The 22,721-nt window shown below is 44.7% G+C and overlaps 1 protein-coding gene across 1 annotated transcript in view; it reads left to right on the top strand.

Annotated features, from left to right (window-relative positions):
- The window catches only part of LOC126415795 (serine/threonine-protein phosphatase 6 regulatory ankyrin repeat subunit A-like), a 151,153-nt gene that overhangs the window by 10,729 nt on the left and 117,703 nt on the right, over positions 1-22,721 (top strand). The window lies entirely within an intron of this gene.

Below are 22,721 nucleotides of genomic sequence, written 5' to 3'. Positions count from 1 at the left end.
TTTTTATGCAGAAGGAATTTCAAAGCTTGTGAAGAGATACGATAAGTGCCTCAATCGCTATGGAGACTATGTAGAAAAATAGTGCAGAGATGTAGTTGTAAGATGTATATATTAAAATATTTTTATTTAACTTGGTGTATTTTTTTAAATCAACCGGAGGTTACTTTCTGAACGGCCCTCATATAAACAGGCCCATTTTCTGACACGAGGAACGTGACGTGGCTTGTGACATTTCTGGCTCTGTGACCCATGGTACTCACTCCCAAGCCTCACATCGTACTGGAGAAAGAAAATGTTCACTCAGGTATCACGTAAGGGATAGTGAGGTGCAAACATACTTACATTCATTAACATTTCTTTAATCTATACAGAGAGTCTCAAAAAGTGCGCTACAACTTTAATGCCTTGTTGTTGTAGTCTTCAGTCCGAAGACTGCTTTGATGCAGCTCTCCAAGCTACTCCATGTAAGCCTCTTCATCCCCGAGTAGCTACTGCAGCCTACATCCCTCTGAAACTGCTTACTGCATTGATCTCCTGGTCTCCCTCTACGATTTTTACCTCCTACACTGCCCTCCAATACTACATTGGCGATACCTTGATGTCTCAGAATGTGTTCTACCAACCGATCTCTTCTTGTAGTCAGATTGTGCCACAAATTTCTTTTCTACCCAATTCTGTTCAGGACTTTCTCATTAGTTAAGCGATCTGCCATCTAATCTTCACCATTATTCTGTAGCATCACATTTCAAAAGCTTCTGTTCTCTTCTTGTCTAAACTGCTTATCGTCTATGTTTCACTTCTATACATGGCTACACCCCATACAAATACTTTTAGAAACGACTTCCTGACACGTAAACCGGTACTCAATGTTAACAAATTTCTCTTTATCGGAAATGCTTTTCTTACCATTCCTCGTCTGTATTTTATATCCTCTCTACTTCGTCCACCATATCTTTTTTTCTGTAGAAATAGCAAAACTCATCTACTACTTTAAGTGTCTCGTTTTCTATGCTACGTGCCTCAGCATCACTTGATTTTATTTGACTACATTCCATTATTCTTGTTTTGTTTTAGTTGATGTTCATCTTCTATCCTCATTTCAACACACTGTCCATTCCATTCAACTGATCTTGCAAAACAGAATTACAATGTCATCTACAAATCTCGAAGGTTTTATTTCTTCTCCCTGAACTTTAATTCCTACTCCAAGTTTTTCTTTTGTTTCCTTATTGCTTTCTCAGTGTACAGGCTGGATAACATAGGGGACAGACTACAACCCTATCTCACTTCCTTCTCAACTACTGCATCCCTTTCATGCTCTTCGACTCTTATAAGAGCCGTCTGGCTTCTACACAAGTTCTAAATAGCCTTTCGCTCCTTGTATTCTACCCTTGACACCCTCAAAATTGACAAGAGAGTGTTCCAGTCAAGCCTTCTCTAACTTTACAAAGTTTTTAAACTCGTATTTCCCGAGATCGACTTCTCCCAGTTTTTCCATTCTTCTGTAATGAATTCGTGTTAGTATTTTGCAACTATGACTTATTAAACTGATAGTTCGATAGTATTCACACCTGTCGGCACCTGCTTTCTTTGGAATAGGAATTATTATATTCTTCTTGAAGTCTGAGGATACTTCGCCTGTCTCACACATCTTGCTCACCAGATGGAAGAGCTTTGTCATGGCTGGCTTTCCCAAGGCTATCAGTAGTTCTAACAGAATGATTTCTGCTCCCAGAGCCTTGTTGCAACTTAGGTCTTTTAGTGCTTTATCAAATTCTTTTCGCAGTATCGTATCTCCCATCTCATCTTCGTCTACCTCGACTTCCATTTCTGTAATATTGTCCTCAAGTGCATCTCCCTTGTACCGACCCTCTATATACTTCTTCCACCTTCCACCTTTCCCTTCTTTTCTTAAGACTTGTTTTCCATCTTAGCTCTTGATATTCACAGCTCATTCTCTTTTCTCCGAAGGAGAAAGACGGTCGTGTGAAACCCAGCTCGCGCTATTCGTCCACGAGACTCAGAGGGCCATAGACACGGGTTCACAGGTAGACGCCGTGTTTCTTGACTTCCGCAAGGCGTTCGATACAGTTCCCCACAGTCGTTTAATGAACAAAGTAAGAGCATATGGACTATCAGACCAATTGTGTGATTGGATTGAAGAGTTCCTAGATAACAGAACGCAGCATGTCATTTTCAATGGAGAGAAGTCTTCCGAAGTAAGAGTGATTTCAGGTGTGCCGCAGGGGAGTGTAGTAGGACCGTTGCTACTCACAATATACATAAGTGACCTTGTGGATGACATCGGAAGTTCACTGAGGCTTTTTGCAGATGATGCTGTGGTGTATCGAGAGGTTGTAACAATGGAAAATTGTACTGAAATACAGGAGGATCTGTAGCGAATTCACGCATGGTGCAGGGAATGGCAATTGAATCTCAATGTAGACAAGTGTAATGTGCCGCGAATACATAGAAAGATAGATCCCTTATCATTTAGTTACAAAATAGCAGGTCAGCAACTGGAAGCAGTTAATTCCATAAATTACCTGGGAGCAGGCATTAGGAGTGATTTAAAATGAAATGATCATATAAAGTTGATCGTCGGTAAAGCAGATGCCAGACTGATTCATTGGAAGAATCCTAAGGAAGTAGGTTACAGTACACTTGTTCGGCCACTGCTTGAATATTGCTCAGCAGTGTGGGATCCGTACCAGATAGGGTTGATAGAGGAGATAGAGAAGATCCAACGGAGAGCAGAGCGCTTCCTTACAGGATCATTTAGTAATCGCGAAAGCGTTACGGAGATGATAGATAAACTCCAGTGGAAGACTCTGCAGGAGAGACGCTCAGTAGCTCGGTACGGGCTTTTGTTGAAGTTTCGAGAACATACCTTCACCGAAGAGTCAAGCAGTATATTGCTCCCTCCTACGTATATCTCGCGAAGAGACCATGAGGATAAAATCAGAGAGACTAGAGCCCACACAGAAGCATACCGACAATCCTTCTTTCCACGAACAATACGAGACTGGAATAGAAGGGAGAACCGATAGAGGTACTCAGCGTACCCTCCGCCATACACCGTCAGGTGGCTTACGGAGTATGGATGTAGATGTAGACTCTTTAATTTTCCGGCAGGCTGTATCTCTCCCTCCCCTAGTGATAAATGCTTCTAAGTCCTTAAATTTGGCCTCTAGCCATTTCTACTTAGCCATTTTGTATTTGATCACTCTCATTTTTTAGACGTTTGTATTGCTTTCCGCCACATTTTTTCATATTTTCACCTCTTGTCATTTAAGACTATTGTGTTACCCTTGGATTTCTGCTAGATCTCGTCTTTTTACCTAGTTGTTTCTCTGCTGCCTTCAGTATTTCAGCTCTCAAAAAATGGTTCAAATGGCTCTGAGCACTATGGGACTTTACATCTGAGGTCAACAGTCCCCTAGAACTTAGAACTACTTAAACTTAACTAACCTAAGGACATCACACACATCCATGCCCGAGGCAGGATTCGAACCTACGACCGTAGCGTTCGCGCGGTTCCAGACTGAAGCACCTTGAACCGCTCGGCCACACCGGCCGGCTTTCATCTCTCAAAGCTATCCATTCTTCTTCCTTGTTTTCCTTTCCCCTATTCTTGTCAATATTTCCCTAATTCTCCCTCTGAAATCCTCAACAACTTCTAGTTCCTTCAACTTATCCAGTCGTATATCCTAAATTTCCTATTTTTTTGCAATTTCTTCAATTTTGTTCTACGGTTCAGAATCAATGAATTGCGCTACAAGTCCACATCTACCCTTGGAAATGTGCTACAATTTAAAATCTGGATTTGGAATCTCTGTCTTACCGTTATATAATCAATCTGAAAACTTCCGGTGTCTCCAGGTCTCTTCCACGTATACAATCTTCTTTCATGATTCTTAAACCAAGTATTAGCGATGATCAAATTATGCTCTGTGTACAAATTTCGAAAAGGTGGCCTCCTCTTTCATTCCTTTTCCCCAGTCCATATTCACCTACTGTTTTTTCTTCTGTTCCTTTTCCTAATATCGAATTCCAGTCCCTCATGGCGATTAGATTTTCGTCTCCCTTAATTATCTGAATAGTTTCTTTTATCTCATCATGCACTTCTTCAATCTCTTCATCACCTGCGGAGCTAGTAGGCGTATAAATTTGTAATACTATGTTGGGTTTGGGCTTCGTATATACCATGGCTACAGTAATGCATTCACTATGCTCTTCATAGGAGCCGTACCTATGTTCCTTTTTTCTTATTCATTATTGAACCTACTACAGCATTTTAATTTCTTTCTATAATCCTGTATTCACGTGACAAGAAGTCTTGTTCCTTCTGCCAACGAACTTCACTAGTTCCCACGATATGTAACTTTAACACATCCACTTCCCTTTTTAATTTTCCTAATCTACCTGCCCTATTAAGGGATCTGACATTCCACGTTCTGATCCGCAGAATGCCAGTTTTGTTCCTGCTGATTACAACATCCTCCTGAGTAGTCTCCACCAGGAGATCTGAATGGGAGACTATTTTACCTCCGAAATATTTCACGCAAGAGGATGCCATTATTATTTTACCATACAGTAGAGCTGCATCCCTCGGGAAAAGTTCAGACTGTAGTTTTGCCTCGCTTCCAGCTATTCGCAGTACCAGCATAGCAAGGTCATTGTGTTGATGTTACGAGGCCATACAGTCAATCATGTAGACTGTTGCCCCTGCAACTACTGAAAAAACTGCTGCCCCTCTTGAGGAACCACATGTTTGTCTGGCCTCTCAACAGATACCCCTCCGATGTCGTTGCACCTACGGTATGGCTATCTGTACAGCTAAGGCTCAGAAGCCTCCCCACCAACGGCAAGGTCCATGGTTCATGAGGAGATTTGATGCCTGATTGAATGCATAAAAATTATGTGGGTTATCGTTCACATAAGTCAAACATTGTGTAAATATCTTAATTAGTTTGGATGCTATTTAATGTTTGGCGTATGTGACAGGCCATCTCACATATTTTATGCCTTTCAATCAGTTTCATTCAACATGTACACCTTTGATGGCACGCATAACAGCCAGTCCATATTCTACTTCTATCCACACCTGGCACACCTTATCCACTTGAACTTTGGCAATGGCAGCAACTGTTCTTCAAACCATTGATGCAGTTTACAGGCGTTTGGTAGACTTTGGCCTCGACATACTGCGGTAGAAAGACGTCCATCTTTGCAATGTCAGACGATCGAAGAGGCTAGGGAATTGGGCCACCCCTGCCGATACAGAAATTTGGAAACATTTGGTGCCGAACATCTCGCTTAGTCTGAGCCAAATATGGCGGTGCACCATCTTGTTGGAAAAAATTGTATCGGCTGTCACCCAGCCAGTTGTGGTAACGTAAACAGTTCCAGCATATCAAGGTAAGAGTTAGAATTCACTGATTTTTTTTTTTTCGGAGGAAAAAAATGGTCCCACAGTGCCATCAACCATCAAACACACACACATTATTCACTTTAGGGCTGCCACTTATCTCCTTCGTACCCCAGATGCGAACATTGTCTGTTTACATTATCACACTTGGAATGTTCCTAGGTCAGATAATGCAAAGCTGTTTAGAAAATTTCCATCCTATATGGAGAAGATTGCCCACAGCGAACTACATAAGGTTTTAAGACATCATAGTCGCCGTTGACTGTATGCCTTATGGCCATTTTCAAAACATTCTGTCAGAATATAAAACTATCTGACATGAGTACATGTCGTCGTCAAAATGCAGCCTTTTGAATGTGAGAGTCCCACAAGATCCGATGATCCATTTAGTAAACGTATTTTCGCGCCAACTGACTTAGCTCCACATGTTGTCAGTGCACCTGAACTTGTATGTGTGATAGATTATTAGAACGATGGTAACATCGACAGTTCAGTATATATTTAACAACATATTACGATGTAATAAGTGTCGTACTCATCAGATCTAGTGGGACTCTCACATTCAAAAGGCTGCATTTTGACGACGACATGTACTCATGCCAGATAGTTTTATATTCTGACAGAATGTAACTTTTGCAGTTTACTTGAAAATGGCCATAAGGCTGAAATTGCAATAGTAGCAATAAATATTTTATACAGTCAACGGCGACTATGATGTCTTTTAAGAACTGTTATATGACTGTGAATCCCAACCACGAGACGTTAATCATACGTAAGTTTTGCTTGTCTGGTTTCAATGCTTACAACAGTTGCAATCAGTGTGGGTACATCTGTAAACGTTTCCGAAGACCCGGTGCACGGTCGCCCTAGGGATTTGCAGCTCTTGCGACGTCCTCCAGAAACACATATGCAGTGAACGTTGAAACACTAACCGTATCCATTCTGAATCGGTCGTTCAGTATGGTGCTTCACATCAATGCTTCCTGTGTGCATAAAATTCCTGCATCACCGTTATATCGGCGTCCACAATGGTGGGTGCTTTCTATACTGTATTTGGAACTTCGTTTGAACCAGCGTGTCCAACAAACCATTCCATACAGTGAACCTTTCCTTGAACCGTTGTCATTATGCTTCAATGAACACAACGTGGAATACTCACAAACAGGAATACTCACAAACAAAACTTTGTCTGTACATAAGCCAAACATGTTTCGAATATGCTTCCAGAATGAGATTTTCACTCTGCAGCGGAGTGTGCGCTGATATGAAACTTCCTGGCAGATTAAAACTGTGTGCCCGACCGAGACTCGAATTCGGGACCTTTGCCTTTCGCGGGCAAGTGCTCTACCATCTGAGATACCGAAGCACGACTCACGCCCGGTACTCACAGCTTTACTTCTGCCAGTACCTCGTCTCCTACCTTCCAAATTTTACAGAAGCTCTCCTGCGACCCTTGCAGAACTAGCACTCCTGAAAGAAAGGATACTGCGGAGACATGCCTTAGCCACAGCCTGGGGGATGTTTCCAGAATGAGATTTTCACTCTGCAGTGGAGTGTGCGCTGATATGAAACTTCCTGGCAGATTAAAACTGTGTGCCCGACCGAGACTCGAATTCGGGACCTTTGCCTTTCGCGGGCAAGTGCTCTACCATCTGAGATAGCGAAGCACGACTCACGCCCGGTACTCACAGCTTTACTTCTGCCAGTACCTCGTCTCCTACCTTCCAAATTTTACAGAAGCTCTCCTGCGACCCTTGCAGAACTAGCACTCCTGAAAGAAAGGATACTGCGGAGACATGCCTTAGCCACAGCCTGGGGGATGTTTCCAGAATGAGATTTTCACTCTGCAGTGGAGTGTGCGCTGATATGAAACTTCCTGGCAGATTAAAACTGTGTGTCCGACCGAGACTCGAACTCGGGACCTTTGCCTTTCGCGGGCAAGTGCTCTACCATCTGAGCTACCGAAGCACGACTCACTCCCGGTACTCGGTTTAATCTGCCAGGATGTTTCATATCAGCGCACACTCCGCTGCAGAGTGAAAATCTCATTCTGGAAACATCCCCCAGGCTGTGGCTAAGCCATGTCTCCGCAATATCCTTTCTTTCAGGAGTGCTAGTTCTGCAAGGGTCGCAGGAGAGCTTCTGTAAAGTTTGGAAGGTAGGAGACGAGGTACTGGCAGAAGTAAAGCTGTGAGTACCGGGCGTGAGTCGTGCTTCGGTAGCTCAGATGGTAGAGCACTTGCCCGCGAAAGGCAAAGGTCCAGAGTTCGAGTCTCGGTCGGGCACACAGTTATAATCTGCCAGGAAGTTTCATGTTTCGAATACCTTAACTAGTTTGGCTATTTTGGCACACTGAAGCTGTAGCGAACTTTTTCATCTACATCTACATTTACACTCCGCAAGCCACCCAACTGTGTGTTGCGGAGGGCACTTTACGGGCCACTGTCATTACCGCCCTTTCCTGTTCCAGTCGCGTATGGTTCGCGGGAAGAACGACTGCCGGAAAGCCTCCGTGCGCGCTCGAATCTCTCTAATTTTACATTCGTGATCTCCTCGGGAGTTATAAGTAGGGGGAAGCAATATATTCGATACCTCATGCAGAAACGCACCCTCTCGAAACCTGAACAGCAAGCTACACCGCGATGCAGAGTGCATCTCCGTAACGCTATCACGCTTAACAAATAACCATGTGACGAAACGCGCCACTCTTTTTTGGATGTTCTCTATCTCCTCTGCATCCTGTATTCTCAGATTGACAACTATAGCAGTGATCCTCAGTAGTAAGAGGCAGGATTTAATTTTGGACTGAACGGCGTTCCGGCACCTCGCATGGGTCTTTTTGAACTCATTAGAACAAGTCAGCACCGGAGGTTTAAAATAGTTCACGTGATTATAATTTTCCTCTGCGCCGGCACCAGGGAACGTCATAATGGGTAACGAGCGTGGTCCGATGGGTAGAGGCGTGCGCCAGGTTTTCTCTGTCTCTCTGTTTTTGTGCGTGTGCCTGTGCACACTTCCAGCAACCGCAATGATCTAACGCCATTGCGACATCTCGTGTTATGAGTCATTGTACACTAAATTATTTATTAGATCTGATCTCATCTGATCAGAAATATGAAGCACTGCTTCTGGACGAAGCCATTTCTCCTTCAAACCAAAAGTGCTTTGATTTCACACTGTCAAAAGCCTGAAAAATCACGTTTTACAGTAAGAGACATGCAGTAAGACAGTCAACAAGGCTCAGATACGTATCGACAGGGATGTGGAGCTCTGCCAGATCCAGGACCGTGGCCAGCTGCGCAAGGTTTCTCGGTTGAGGTTCCATGGCAGGAAAAGCTCAGTCGAGATGGTTCCACAGATTCTCGATTGAATTAAATCCAGGGAGTTTCATGGCCAGGGGAGTATGGTAAACTCATCCTGGTGCTCTTCCAACATGCACATACACTGTGATCTGTATGACATGCTGCACTGTCTTGCACTTAGATGCCATCATGCCGAGGAAAAACGAAATGCACATAGGAGTGGACATGGTCCCCAAGTATAGATGCATACTTGTGTTGATACATAGTGCCTTCCAGAAGGACAAGATCACCCAGGAAATGCCACGGAAACGTTCCCCAAACCATAACGCTTCCTCCTTCGATCTGGACCGTTCCAATGATTGTTGCAGGGCCGTAAACGCCAACGGCCATCTATCCATTGGAGCATAAAACGTGATTCATATGAAGAGACCAACTGTTGCCACTCACTGGACGTCATGCTGCGGTACTGACACGTAAATTCCAGCCGTTGTCGCTGAAGAACAGCATTGAGCATGGGTGCATAAACCAGGCGCCTGCTGCAGAGGCCATACGCTGATTGATGAGGAGACACTGTTGATAGCCCCCTTAGTTCATGTGAGTGGTCAGTTGCTTAACAATTGCGCGTGTATTCGCCTGCACACATCTCCGCAGCCGTAGTTCACCCCTGTCATCTATGGCCCGTAGTACTTCACAGTTGCCTCTGCGCCAGTTTTGGGTAGCGCCGTTTTTCCTCGCACAGTATGCTTTAACCACGGAGGCATGTGGATAGTAGTAGGGAGGTGGGTTTCTGGTGCAATTTTAATATTAAATTGATATGCAAAGTAATTAAATTGATCAATTAATTACCCCTCAACCACGCCCGCTACCACACTACCATCCACTCCACGATGACGTAATGTGTTTTCCTCAGCCTGCATGTGGGTCCCCACAAACACCCCCTCCATGCCCCTCCCCATCCCCCACCTACCCTATTCGCGGAAATTTCGAAATTTGGTGGGAATTTCGAATTTTGGTGATACTTTTTTGTCCCAGGGTTGTGTTGTCGTTCGACCCCACCCCCCACGTTTGTATTGGCGGGAAATTAAAAATGGCTATGCCCTTTTCACGACTCGAACCCTGGTTCTTCTGTACAGAAAGCCCAAGTGCACCACCCCTCCCCCCGCAACACATGGAAACTATCCATATGCAGCAGAGAAACGTTAGGTTAGTGTGCTTTATTTATTTTGGCTGGAAAACTGAAGTAGAAATCTTATATGGATATGGTGTCTGTTCCAGACACCATATCCATATAAGTACACTCCTGGAAATTGAAATAAGAACACCGTGAATTCATTGTCCCAGGAAGGGGAAACTTTATTGACACATTCCTGGGGTCAGATACATCACATGATCACACTGACAGAACCACAGGCACATAGACACAGGCAACAGAGCATGCACAATGTCGGCACTAGTACAGTGTATATCCACCTTTCGCAGCAATGCAGGCTGCTATTCTCCCATGGAGACGATCGTAGAGATGCTGGATGTAGTCCTGTGGAACGGCTTGCCATGCCATTTCCACCTGGCGCCTCAGTTGGACCAGCGTTCGTGCTGGACGTGCAGACCGCGTGAGACGACGCTTCATCCAGTCCCAAACATGCTCAATGGGGGACAGATCCGGAGATCTTGCTGGCCAGGGTAGTTGACTTACACCTTCTAGAGCACGTTGGGAGGCACGGGATACATGCGGACGTGCATTGTCCTGTTGGAACAGCAAGTTCCCTTGCCGGTCTAGGAATGGTAGAACGATGGGTTCGATGACGGTTTGGATGTACCGTGCACTATTCAGTGTCCCCTCGACGATCACCAGTGGTGTACGGCCAGTGTAGGAGATCGCTCCCCACACCATGATGCCGGGTGTTGGCCCTGTGTGCCTCGGTCGTATGCAGTCCTGATTGTGGCGCTCACCTGCACGGCGCCAAACACGCATACGACCATCATTGGCACCAAGGCAGAAGCGACTCTCATCGCTGAAGACGACACGTCTCCATTCGTCCCTCCATTCACGCCTGTCGCGACACCACTGGAGGCGGGCTGCACGATGTTGGGGCGTGAGCGGAAGACGGCCTAACGGTGTGCGGGACCGTAGCCCAGCTTCATGGAGACGGTTGCGAATGGTCCTCGCCGATACCCCAGGAGCAACAGTGTCCCTAATTTGCTGGGAAGTGGCGTTGCGGTCCCCTACGGCACTGCGTAGGATCCTACGGTCTTGGCGTGCATCCGTGCGTCGCTGCGGTCCGGTCCCAGGTCGACGGGCACGTGCACCTTCCGCCGACCACTGGCGACAACATCGATGTACTGTGGAGACCTCACGCCCCACGTGTTGAGCAATTCGGCGGTACGTCCACCCGGCCTCCCGCATGCCCACTATACGCCCTCGCTCAAAGTCCGTCAACTGCACATACGGTTCACGTCCACGCTGTCGCGGCATGCTACCAGTGTTAAAGACTGCGATGGAGCTCCGTATGCCACGGCAAACTGGCTGACACTGACGGCTGCGGTGCACAAATGCTGCGCAGCTAGCGCCATTCGACGGCCAACACCGCGGTTCCTGGTGTGTCCGCTGTGCCGTGCGTGTGATCATTGCTTGTACAGCCCTCTCGCAGTGTCCGGAGCAAGTATGGTGGGTCTGACACACCGGTGTCAATGTGTTCTTTTTTCCATTTCCAGGAGTGTATTTCGTTCTGGCAATACCGGCCATGACCTTCTTCTGTGCGGATGCACACATATTCCCCGAACTCTTACGGGACTGGTAAGAATTTCTTCCACGAGTAATGAGTGTGTTGGGGTGGGACACTACGAATGTAGTGTGTGGACATACAAGGTGAGAATGTGGGTCTCGCGGGAGGCGTGCGCGAGATATTCCCTGCAGTCACACTATCCTCTGTGCCCTCGGTGGCTGATCTGTCGCAATTACGTAATTAACCGTAAATATCAGCCCTAATGGCACAACTATATGCATAGCACTACACAAAGATTGCCAAAAATCCCAATACAGCTCACAAATTGGCGATGCCTTATAACTGGTGTTATCCTGCGGAGAAAAAGTTTCACAATGCCACCCGAAACTAGTGGCAGATGTACTCAAACTCTACCCTTCACCTACAAGCTGACGGAAAATGGTTAGCGTCTAATGTACTATCTTTATTCATTTTGATAGGAAATGTATTCACCTGACGAGACGCTGATGTTCGACAGAGAGGAGTTAAATAAGTGTATTACATGTAAGCATACAGCTGAGCACTGTATCTATCGCTGTATGGTTTCAGAGTTCGCTACAGATGCCTGTTCGACAATGACACTGTGGCCCAGTTAATCGAGGCCAATACACGCAACCCTCTTGCCTCCTCTCATCCCTCCCCCTCAATCTACATACGGGAAGACACAGGCTGTTTCAAACTTCCGCTGCCTTGAAAACATGAAGCCCTCCACCTAAAGAGACTGCAGACCCTGGAGCAGCCTCCCACCAATCTGATAGCAGAGTCTTCAGCACGTGGCTGGGCGCTCAGTGTTATCGACATAGACAAAACTTACACACACAATAGAGTGCGACACCAGCATCCTTCAGAACAAAACTGAGGTAAATGAATGATATCCTGACCCTGGGATGTTTGTCTAAAAGGACAGCTGCGATCTCTTACACAGCTCGCCCACCACGCTTTTAGTAGCCCCGCCATCAAGCGACCGCCGTTCTGTGATGGAGATCACTTTTATTTAACGTTAACGCAACTCTTAAGCGACGATAATAAATGTCTCGTGAAAATAGGGGCATTCTTTTTCTTGTATGAGCTAAATCGGTATCGTTTTTATACACTCCTGGAAATTGAAATAAGAACACCGTGAATTCATTGTCCCAGGAAGGGGAAACTTTATTGACACATTCCTGGGGTCAGATACATCACATGATCACACTGACAGAACCACAGGCACATAGACACAGGCAACAGAGCATGCACAATGTCGGCACTAGTACAGTGTATATCCACCTTTCGCAGCAATGCAGGCTGCTATTCTCCCATGGAGACGATCGTAGAGATGCTGGATGTAGTCCTGTGGAACGGCTTGCCATGCCATTTCCACCTGGCGCCTCAGTTGGACCAGCGTTCGTGCTGGACGTGCAGACCGCGTGAGACGACGCTTCATCCAGTCCCAAACATGCTCAATGGGGGACAGATCCGGAGATCTTGCTGGCCAGGGTAGTTGACTTACACCTTCTAGAGCACGTTGGGTGGCACGGGATACATGCGGACGTGCATTGTCCTGTTGGAACAGCAAGTTCCCTTGCCGGTCTAGGAATGGTAGAACGATGGGTTCGATGACGGTTTGGATGTACCGTGCACTATTCAGTGTCCCCTCGACGATCACCAGTGGTGTACGGCCAGTGTAGAAGATCGCTCCCCACACCATGATGCCGGTTGTTGGCCCTGTGTGCCTCGGTCGTATGCAGTCCTGATTGTGGCGCTCACCTGCACGGCGCCAAACACGCATACGACCATCATTGGCACCAAGGCAGAAGCGACTCTCATCGCTGAAGACGACACGTCTCCATTCGTTCCTCCATTCACGCCTGTCGCGACACCACTGGAGGCGGGCTGCACGATGTTGGGGCGTGAGCGGAAGACGGCCTAACGGTGTGCGGGACCGTAGCCCAGCTTCATGGAGACGGTTGCGAATGGTTCTCGCCGATACCCCAGGAGCAACAGTGTCCCTAATTTGCTGGGAAGTGGCGGTGCGGTCCCCTACGGCACTGCGTAGGATCCTACGGTCTTGGCGTGCATCCGTGCGTCGCTGCGGTCCGGTCCCAGGTCGACGGGCACGTGCACCTTCCGCCGACCACTGGCGACAACATCGATGTACTGTGGAGACCTCACGCCCCACGTGTTGAGCAATTCGGCGGTACGTCCACCCGGCCTCCCGCATGCCCACTATACGCCCTCGCTCAAAGTCCGTCAACTGCACATACGGTTCACGTCCACGCTGTCGCGGCATGCTACCAGTGTTAAAGACTGCGATGGAGGTCCGTATGCCACGGCAAACTGGCTGACACTGACGGCGGCGGTGCACAAATGCTGCGCAGCTAGCGCCATTCGACGGCCAACACCGCGGTTCCTGGTGTGTCTGCTGTGCCGTGCGTGTGATCATTGCTTGTACAGCCCTCTCGCAGTGTCCGGAGCAAGTATGGTGGGTCTGACACACCGGTGTCAATGTGTTCTTTTTTCCATTTCCAGGAGTGTATTTGACTGCAGGATACGATTCGCACCTCAGTATTTTGCGACATCCAATGCAGTGCTCCACCGTCGATTAGAAATGACCAGAGACATGTCCACCCTGCGTAAAATCGGGGAAAAAGATAACATCGCTCTTCTGTATGCTATGGCAGGTCACATTTTACCAATGCGCTGTTATATCACACTGACATTTAGGAAACAAATCATCAGATCCTGTCTTGTTGTTAAACCTCCTATAAGATTATACTGCGACGTCTCTTCTGTGTGCTTACATTCGACATTTGTGCTCCATAACTCCCCTCTACCGACGTCTGTAAAGTTGTTATCGCACAGCAGATCCTTGCGTTCTATGTTTGTAGCAATTTGATCATCACAACCTGCTTCATGCAATCTACTCACATGCCGGGGAAAACCACTATCATTTCCAGGTTCCACAATGAGCTATAATTCAAGTGGTGTCTACTTTATAATTAGAGGTTATGAAGTATAAAATAACACACCTATTTTTTAAACTTGAAATCGTGACGATAATAATAAAAACTGAGTTGTGGGAGCTGCATAGTTTGCACTATGCGATGTTCAGCTTTCTGAGAGATCCACAGGATCGAAATGTGTTAATGTCAGTGTAGCAGCTAACGCACACCTCAGAGTCATGATAGAAAAACAAAGTATTTGGTGGAGATTGTCTGTTGGATATGGTCTCCCTCCAGTAGAGTCGACAAAACTCGATGCAGTCCTGTCGACTTCGCGAGCAGTGGCCACCTGCTCCAATGGAGCGATACGTGTATATGTAATGTGCTCGATGTGGCAAAAATGGCTCTGAGCGCTATGGGACTTAACTTCTGAGGTCAATAGTCCCCTAGAACATAGAACTACTTAAACCTAACTAACCTAAGGACATCACACACATCCATGCCCGAGGTAGGATTCGAACCTGCGACCGTAGCGGTCGCGCGGTTCCAGACTGTAGCACCAAGAACCGCTCGGCCACTGCGGCCGGCGTGTTCGATGCCAACACACATGCAGTATTGTTTTTTTTTCCATACATGGAAAGCTAGAGACATGGTAAAATCTTACAGGAGGTTCTATTACAAGGAGTGGTATAACTGGTTAAAGTCTGGATGCAGATAGTTCTCTCAAAACTACATCGATTTTGTGCATAAAACTAACAGAAATCGGGTGTATCTATTCTCATGGAATCATGACTGCTTTTACTATTATCGTCATGATTTCAAGTTTAAAAAATACGTGTTACCGCTAGTCATGTGTTATTTTATACTTCATAACCTTTACTCATAAAACAGACACCACTTGAATTATAACTCACTGTGGAACCTGGAAATGTTAATGGTTTACCCTACATGTGAGTAGATTGCATGAAACAGGTTGTGATGATCAAATTGCTTACAAAACTAGAACGCAAGAATCTGCTGTGTGGCAGAAACTTTACATACATGTCGGCAGAGGGCACTTATGGAGCAAAAATGTCAAATGTGAGCACGCGCATGGCATTGGTTTCGATGTAACAGAAGAGAGAGACACGCGGTAAAATCTTACAGGAGGTTCTACTACAAGACAGGCTCTCACGATTTGTTTCGTAAACGCCAGTGTGATATAGCATCGCACTGGTAAAATGGGACCTGCCGTGGTGTACAAAATAGCAGCTTCCTCTTGAATTGTAGCTTTTTGTTGTCGAACGTAAAATGATTGTTTTTTTTTTTCCCGACATGTGAGGATAAGGCGTGAAAGATTGTATTCTATAATATTTCACGTGTCTGAAATGTTTGCAATACACATGTGCGTGACAGTTTTTTTTACAGACAAAGTTTTGAACGCGAGAGACAGTCAGGTCGTGCATTTTGCTCGTCAGGCTGAAAGACATTGCTTAACATAGGCTTTTTCTTCGGGGTTTAAATTCTCGCTTTTTCTTTACGCTGATGATGGTTTCGAAATAACGAGGACATTCTGCTGTTTCCGCAGGGTGGACAAGTCTATGCAGTTTGGTGATTTATAATCGACGGTGGTGCACTGTGTTGGATGTCGCAGAATACCGAGATGTGAATTGTATCCTGCAGGCGAACGTAAAAACTATACCGATTTTGCTCATAGACTAAACGAAAATGGAATTTGCCTGTTTTCGTGGAAAGAGAACATTTATCATCATCGCGTTTGTGTTTTCTTTTTTAAAAGATGCTTGATTTTAAGGGAGGCGTTAACGTTCTATAAAAGTGTTCTCCATCACAAAATGGTGGTCGCTTGATGGCGGGGCTACTAGAGCCTTGGTGGGCGAGCTCTGTAGGAGGTTGCAGCTGTCCTTTTAGACAAACAACTCAGTCTGGATACCATTCATTTATCTCGGTTTTTTTTCTGAAGGATGCCGGCGTCTCAGTCTATTGTATGTGTATGATTACTATTAAAAACAGTCTTGATCACGATTTATTGGATTCTCCAACAGAAAGAGGTTCCTACTAAATGGTCTGAAGATGACCACAGTAGTGGTCGAAACCGGTCACCTTGTTAAATAAATCGTGATCAAGACTGTTTTTAATAGTAATTATTTATAAGACATTGATCACTGCTGTTCCCGTAATGCATTCAAAAGTAATTTATTGTATGTGTAGCTTTTGTCCGCATCGATAATGCTGACAGTCCAACCACTTTCTCGTTGGGGACACATTGTACTGAAGACTCTGCTATCAGATTGGTGGGAGGCTGCTCCGGAGTTTGCGGTCGCCTTATGCAGAAGGCGTCATGTTTGCAAACCAACAGATGAAACTTCCTGGCAGATTAAAACTAGGTGCCGGTCCGATACACGAACTCGCGGGCAAGTGCTCTACCAACGAATGTTTGGAGAAGCTTGGGTTCCCCTATATATGGAGGGACAGGGAGGGAGATGAGAGGTAACAGGGAGATACGAGGAGCTCTAATTTTCGTACCTCGAGGAAACGCACATTCAACTACAGCCCCCTAAGCAATCTTTTAGGATGACCATTTTCCCCAGTACATGTGTCGCATTATGACCCGATCATTATGAGTGCGATTTTTTTTTTCAGGACAAATTCGATGTGTAATTAGAGCAGTGATGCATTTTCCATCCGCTGTGGCAGCATATATTGGACGGCAGTGTTATTGTCGAACAGGCGTATGTAGCAAACTCTGAGGCCATGCAGCGATAGATACAGTCCTCAGCTGTATGCTTACAGGTAGTACACATATTTAACTCCTATACGTCCAACATCAGCGTCTCGTCAGTTGAACATATTTCCCATGAAAAAGAATAAAGAGAGACATTACACCCGAACCATTTCTCCGTCAGCTTGTAGGTGAAGGGTAGAGTTTGAGCGTGTCTGCCACTAGTTTCGAGTGGTATTGTGAAACTTTTTCTCCGCAGAATAACACCAGTTAGATGGCATAGTCAATTTTTGAGATATATTGCGATTTTAGGCAGTCCTTGTGTAGTGCTATGCATATAGTTGTGTAATTAGGGTTAATCTTTATGGTTAATTACGTACTTATGATCGATCTCTACTTGAGTTTCCCAACCAAAACAGTTCCATATGTTGGGGGTGTACTTGGGCTTTCTGTCAAGAAGGACCAGTGTTTGAGTCACAGAAAGGGCATTGCCAGTTTTAATTTCCCAGGTGGAGGTTGGGTCAGGCGACAGCACAGCCCTGGGACGAAGAAATTCTCACCAATAAAGTAATTTGTGGCGTGATAGAAGCGAAAATTGTAAAGTTGGTGTGATTTAGAAGAATGGGATAAAATAAAAAGAAATTCATAGCAACAGGTAAATCTTATTTCGTCTTCAGGAACCCAGGACGTTAAATCAAAATTTCAGCTCAAGCAATTCCCGCCAATAGGGTATGTGGGGGAGAGGAAGGATCGAGGTGTATGGGACCAACATTCAGGCTGAGGAAAATACATGACGTTATTCGAGAGTGGCTGGGGGGAGGGGGGCGTGTTTTAGGGGGTGTAATTAATTGATCGATTTAATTAATTTGTATATCAATTTGATTCAAATTTAGATCAAAATTTCGTCAGGAGCCTCGTCTCCCTACTACTGCAGACAGTTTATAAACTTACCCATTTCGGAAATTCCTCTATCTTTGGTCCAAAAGCCAATGATCGTGCCCTTTCGGACGTCAGATAAATTTCCCCGTTGATGCATTACGACTCCACTGTGTTCCACTTTATACTGGGTGGTTTTTTCCACCATGAACAAACTCTAGGGATTGATCGATGAGAGGATACGGAACACAAAAGGTCTAATGAACTTGTCCAGAAATGCATGATTTGCGTGCTAGATACCATTTATTCAATGATATACTGTTACAGAGACCGTGGTCTAATACGCACTGTACTATACAGCCACAGTCACAGTATGTGTTGAAAACTGATTCCATGTGCCTCAGTGCATGCGTGTAAGTGCTGTAGCATGTTCTGTCTCACATGTTCACATCAACTAGGCTGCATCCGAACAGTGTCAAAGGCAGCATGAATATGCTGCTCCAGTGTCTCCACATCTGGAATGGGCTCTGCATACAGGATACTTTTGAGATGGCCCCATAACCAGAAATCCCACGGGCTGAGATCCAGTGAATGAGCATGACCATGCGACGGGTCTCCCTCATCCGATCCGTCAACTGGGGAAGACACGACTGGCGTGCCTCCAGACGGTAATGTCAATATGGTCTCGAGCACCATCATGTAGCAGCCATATAATTCTACGAATCATCAATGGCACATCTTCCAGCAGGGGAGGGAAAGTCACCCACAAGAAACGCTAATAGTTCCAGTCTGTTAGGCGATGTGGAAGGAAGACAGGACCCAAAATATGGTCGCCCACACCACCTGCACCGATGCTGATGAGTCGCTGTCATCATACCATGGGGTTTCTGCTTACTATCCCTCATAACTGTTATGAAGATTGAAGATATGGCTCTGTGTAAAAGTGGTCTCAACTGTGAATGGGACATATAAACGTACCCTCCCACACATCACTATTAAAATTCTCTGTGTTTGCAGAAATTTTGAAAGCTTCGAGAGGCGCAAGCCACAAAAGAAGAAATCTTTACTCATCTTGATTTTCTCTTCCTGTTGTGGACTCTAATTCTTGTTGTGTCTAGGGGTACATTCTTGAGGTGAAGTTTTGATTTAACGTTCTGTGTTCCTGAAGACGAAATAACTGATGAAGATTTGCCTGTTGCTATGAATTTTTTTATTCCATCCCATTCTTCTAAATCACACCGACTTTACTATTTTCACTTCTATCATGCCACAAATTACGTTGTTGTTGACACAATCAAAAACACATCTGATTCCATCCGAAGCATGCCCATCACATCCTAAATTTTGCGGTACTAATTATATTCCAAAGAGTTTACAAAGCAAAATAGTTTATAACTTTCTTGACACAAAAATAATCTGTACTAATTCATACCATTATTGTATAAATTAGTCCAGAATTAAATTTAATAATTAGTGTTAGATTGTGCAGTTAATAATATGAATTTTAAATATGCCGGATATTTTTTTCAATTTCAAATATTTTTAAAATAAAAGTAATTTTAACCATTAGTACATATCGATTGTAATAAGTTAATTTATCTTTATACATTTTAGCCTGAAACATAAAACATCGTATACAAAATCATATGAAGTTCATTTAGTTCAACAGCTGATACAATGTCCACATATGCAAGAATCGCTGGTACACATGGTATCGGTTATTTCTATAAAAAAAGGTATTGTTAGAGGAGGATGACCCATTATAGACAGATGACAAAAATCCCGTAATCGTGGTTGCGTGGTGAAGAAACTAGTGACAAACCTGCTCCCAATGTGGGAAGTCTGTCTATAGTAAGCCCTGCACACACTGTAAAAGATAACGGTAGTAATAATTGTCATCGAGAATGTTCCTTACTGTCGTCTGACTTACCCTTTCCTGGCTGGCCAACTGCCTGGTACTGACACGGCGGTCGCCTCCACAGTGTTAATCACATTTTCCTCCACGTCTGCTGTCCGTACATTTGGGGTACGTTCTTCATGATATCATACTTCCTGAAATGACCCTGTCTCAGACAAACAGCGAAACACTGTTGCAAACTCCGACTGCTGTGGTTGTTGTCGGCGGTGATAGGTCTCCTGATACAACATTGCTGCCCGCCGCACGTTGTTATTTGCCTTTCGTAAGTAAACACCATGTCGGCAAGCTCTCGATTCGAATACGGAACAATTGTGTACAACGCTATATCACATCTACTACAAGGTGAGTCAGCAAGAGAAGCGAATCGGACACAACATTACCAATTACTAAGACAGGAGGGTGCTAGGGCATGGATTATGAGGAACAGTACCATCCTCTAGGGCAGGGGTGGCCAACTGGTCGATCGCGATCGACCGGTCGATCACAGCTATTAGTCCAGTCGCTCGTGGCAACGCAAAAATATTTACGCGCAGCGTAATCACCAACTGCTGTGCAAAATCTTGTAGCATTTTTCGGTCACCGTTCCGTCGCGTTATTTGGCCTCTTTTCCATGCAGTAGATCTCACGCTATGGGAATAGGTGGAAATCGCGTGGGAGCGGGGATAGGGCTGGTGTCAATCCGTCGGTTGACGACAGGGAACAGCGTAGTTACGACGTCGACGACTTTTAACGTAAATCAGGATTAGACTCAGCATCGTGCGTCGTACGCTATGGGGAAGTGGCTGAAGAGAAACGCTGAACGAACTTTAAACTAACCCCGAAAGAAATGCTTCTGAAAGTTTATCTGATAAATTAAGATAATATTTTCAGTATTGTTTTACTCGGTGGATCCAGCGAATTACCCGTCTACTAATTCAAACGGGGTGATTTCGGACGGTTTTGAGATTATTTTCAGCATAACTTTCACAGGTTTCGTTGGATTTCATTGTTTGTTACAGACATGGTGTGGTATATGTATACCGAAATCAGCCCACACAGTACACAATTTTGTAAACCAACTTTCATTATTGCGTAACATTGCAAGAAAATCTTGACAAACTTGTACAGCAATTGTCACAAAAAATGCAGTAGGCTACTGATCTAGTTGACAACTAAAGCTACAATAATTTTCCACAGGCCACAACAATAGCAGCTTCCGCTTTAAAATACTGCGTGAACTTTCAACAGGCAGACTGTTCGTCAGATAATTACGTAGATAAACAACCACGCTAACGTACAAGCCACGGAACGCGTGAAAAACAGTCTCGTGCTTAAAATAAGCAGCACGCGGATGTAACACCTAGCGACAATTCGTTGCTACGCAGCGGGAGAAAGAAAATAAACCATACTGTCCGAAATCCCCTCGGTGTCCGAAATCATCCTGCTTGACCAAAAGCGTAATTAAAGAAAAATTTAGAAATAATGTTCAGTCACTGTCTTTTTTCCATTCTTACAAAAATAAATTTAATGCATATTTAGTGGTAGGATATCTCTACTTTTATTATACGAATTATGTTACTGAGATTTTAATTTTATTTTTGTAGATCCTCGAAAAAAGTGCTCCAAAGAAATGAAAAACTTATCAGTTTCACCAAGAATAGGAACTGGACTACTACTTTACTACCGAGCGAGGTGGCGCAGTGTTAGCACACTGGACTCGCATTCGGGAGGACGACGGTTCAATCCTGCGACCGACCATCCTGAATTAGGTTTTCCGTGATTTCCCTTAATCGCTCCAGGCAAATGCCGGGATGGTTCCTCTGAAAGAGTCCAAGAAACCATGTTTTCTCTAAGCCTATTGAGCAAAGTAAGGCTGGAGCTGAAGCTTCTTTCCAAGTGACTTACAAAAATGCACTAAAGTGCAAACCTTTTTCCGATGGAGAATACATCAAGGTCATTTCTGAAGAAGTGTCAGATTTAGTGTTCGTGAATTTCAAAAAAAGGAATTAAAAAGCTATTCATGATTAACAGCTGTCTCAAAATACTGTGATGCGCCGTTTCGAAACGATGAGTAAAAACATAAACGAACAACTGCAAAGAGATATCGTCTCTTGCGTTGCTTTTTCGCTGCAACTTGACGAGACACCTGATATATCAGTGATACTCATACCATTCAATTACATATTTTTATTCGGATGGTCTTTGAAGATTTGTCGACAAAAGAAGAACTGCTAAATATGATTTCATTAAAAGGAAAAACTTGTGGCTTTGATATATTCACAGAATTCAAAGCATATACTAACAAGATTAAGCTACCTTTGTACAATCTCGTATCAGTGGCGACTGATGGGGCTCTTGCAATGATAGATATTGATTAATGGTTTTATTGCTCGCTGTTACAAAAGCGGAGACTTTCCAGACTTCATTAGCTACGACGGCGTAATTCATCAACAAGCACTGGCTAGAAAGAGACTAAACGCAAAAGATAAAATGGATACTTGTTTCAAGATTGTAAATTTCATAAAAGGAGAATCTCGGCAGAGGTGGCTCTTTAAGTGGCAATTAGATGAGAAGGAACCAGATTTGGCACTGCGCATTGACGTGAAGAGACTGAGTCGAAGCAAGTTTTAGCAACGATTTCGAGATCCATTTGACGAAATAATAAAATTTCATGAAGAGAGAGGTGATGATTGTCCAGCAACTGGGTGATTTAGACTGGCAGTGTGATTTAGCATTTGTAGCGGATTGTACCGGAATACTAAGCACTTTAAATCTGAAATTACAAAAATAAAACAGTAGTACAAATGATGAGA

The sequence above is a fragment of the Schistocerca serialis genome, chromosome 1 (genome assembly GCF_023864345.2).
Source record: "Schistocerca serialis cubense isolate TAMUIC-IGC-003099 chromosome 1, iqSchSeri2.2, whole genome shotgun sequence".
NCBI lineage: Eukaryota > Metazoa > Arthropoda > Insecta > Orthoptera > Acrididae > Schistocerca > Schistocerca serialis.
The sequence above is the reverse complement of the archived record's forward strand: the minus strand, read 5'-3'. Positions and strand labels throughout refer to the sequence as shown.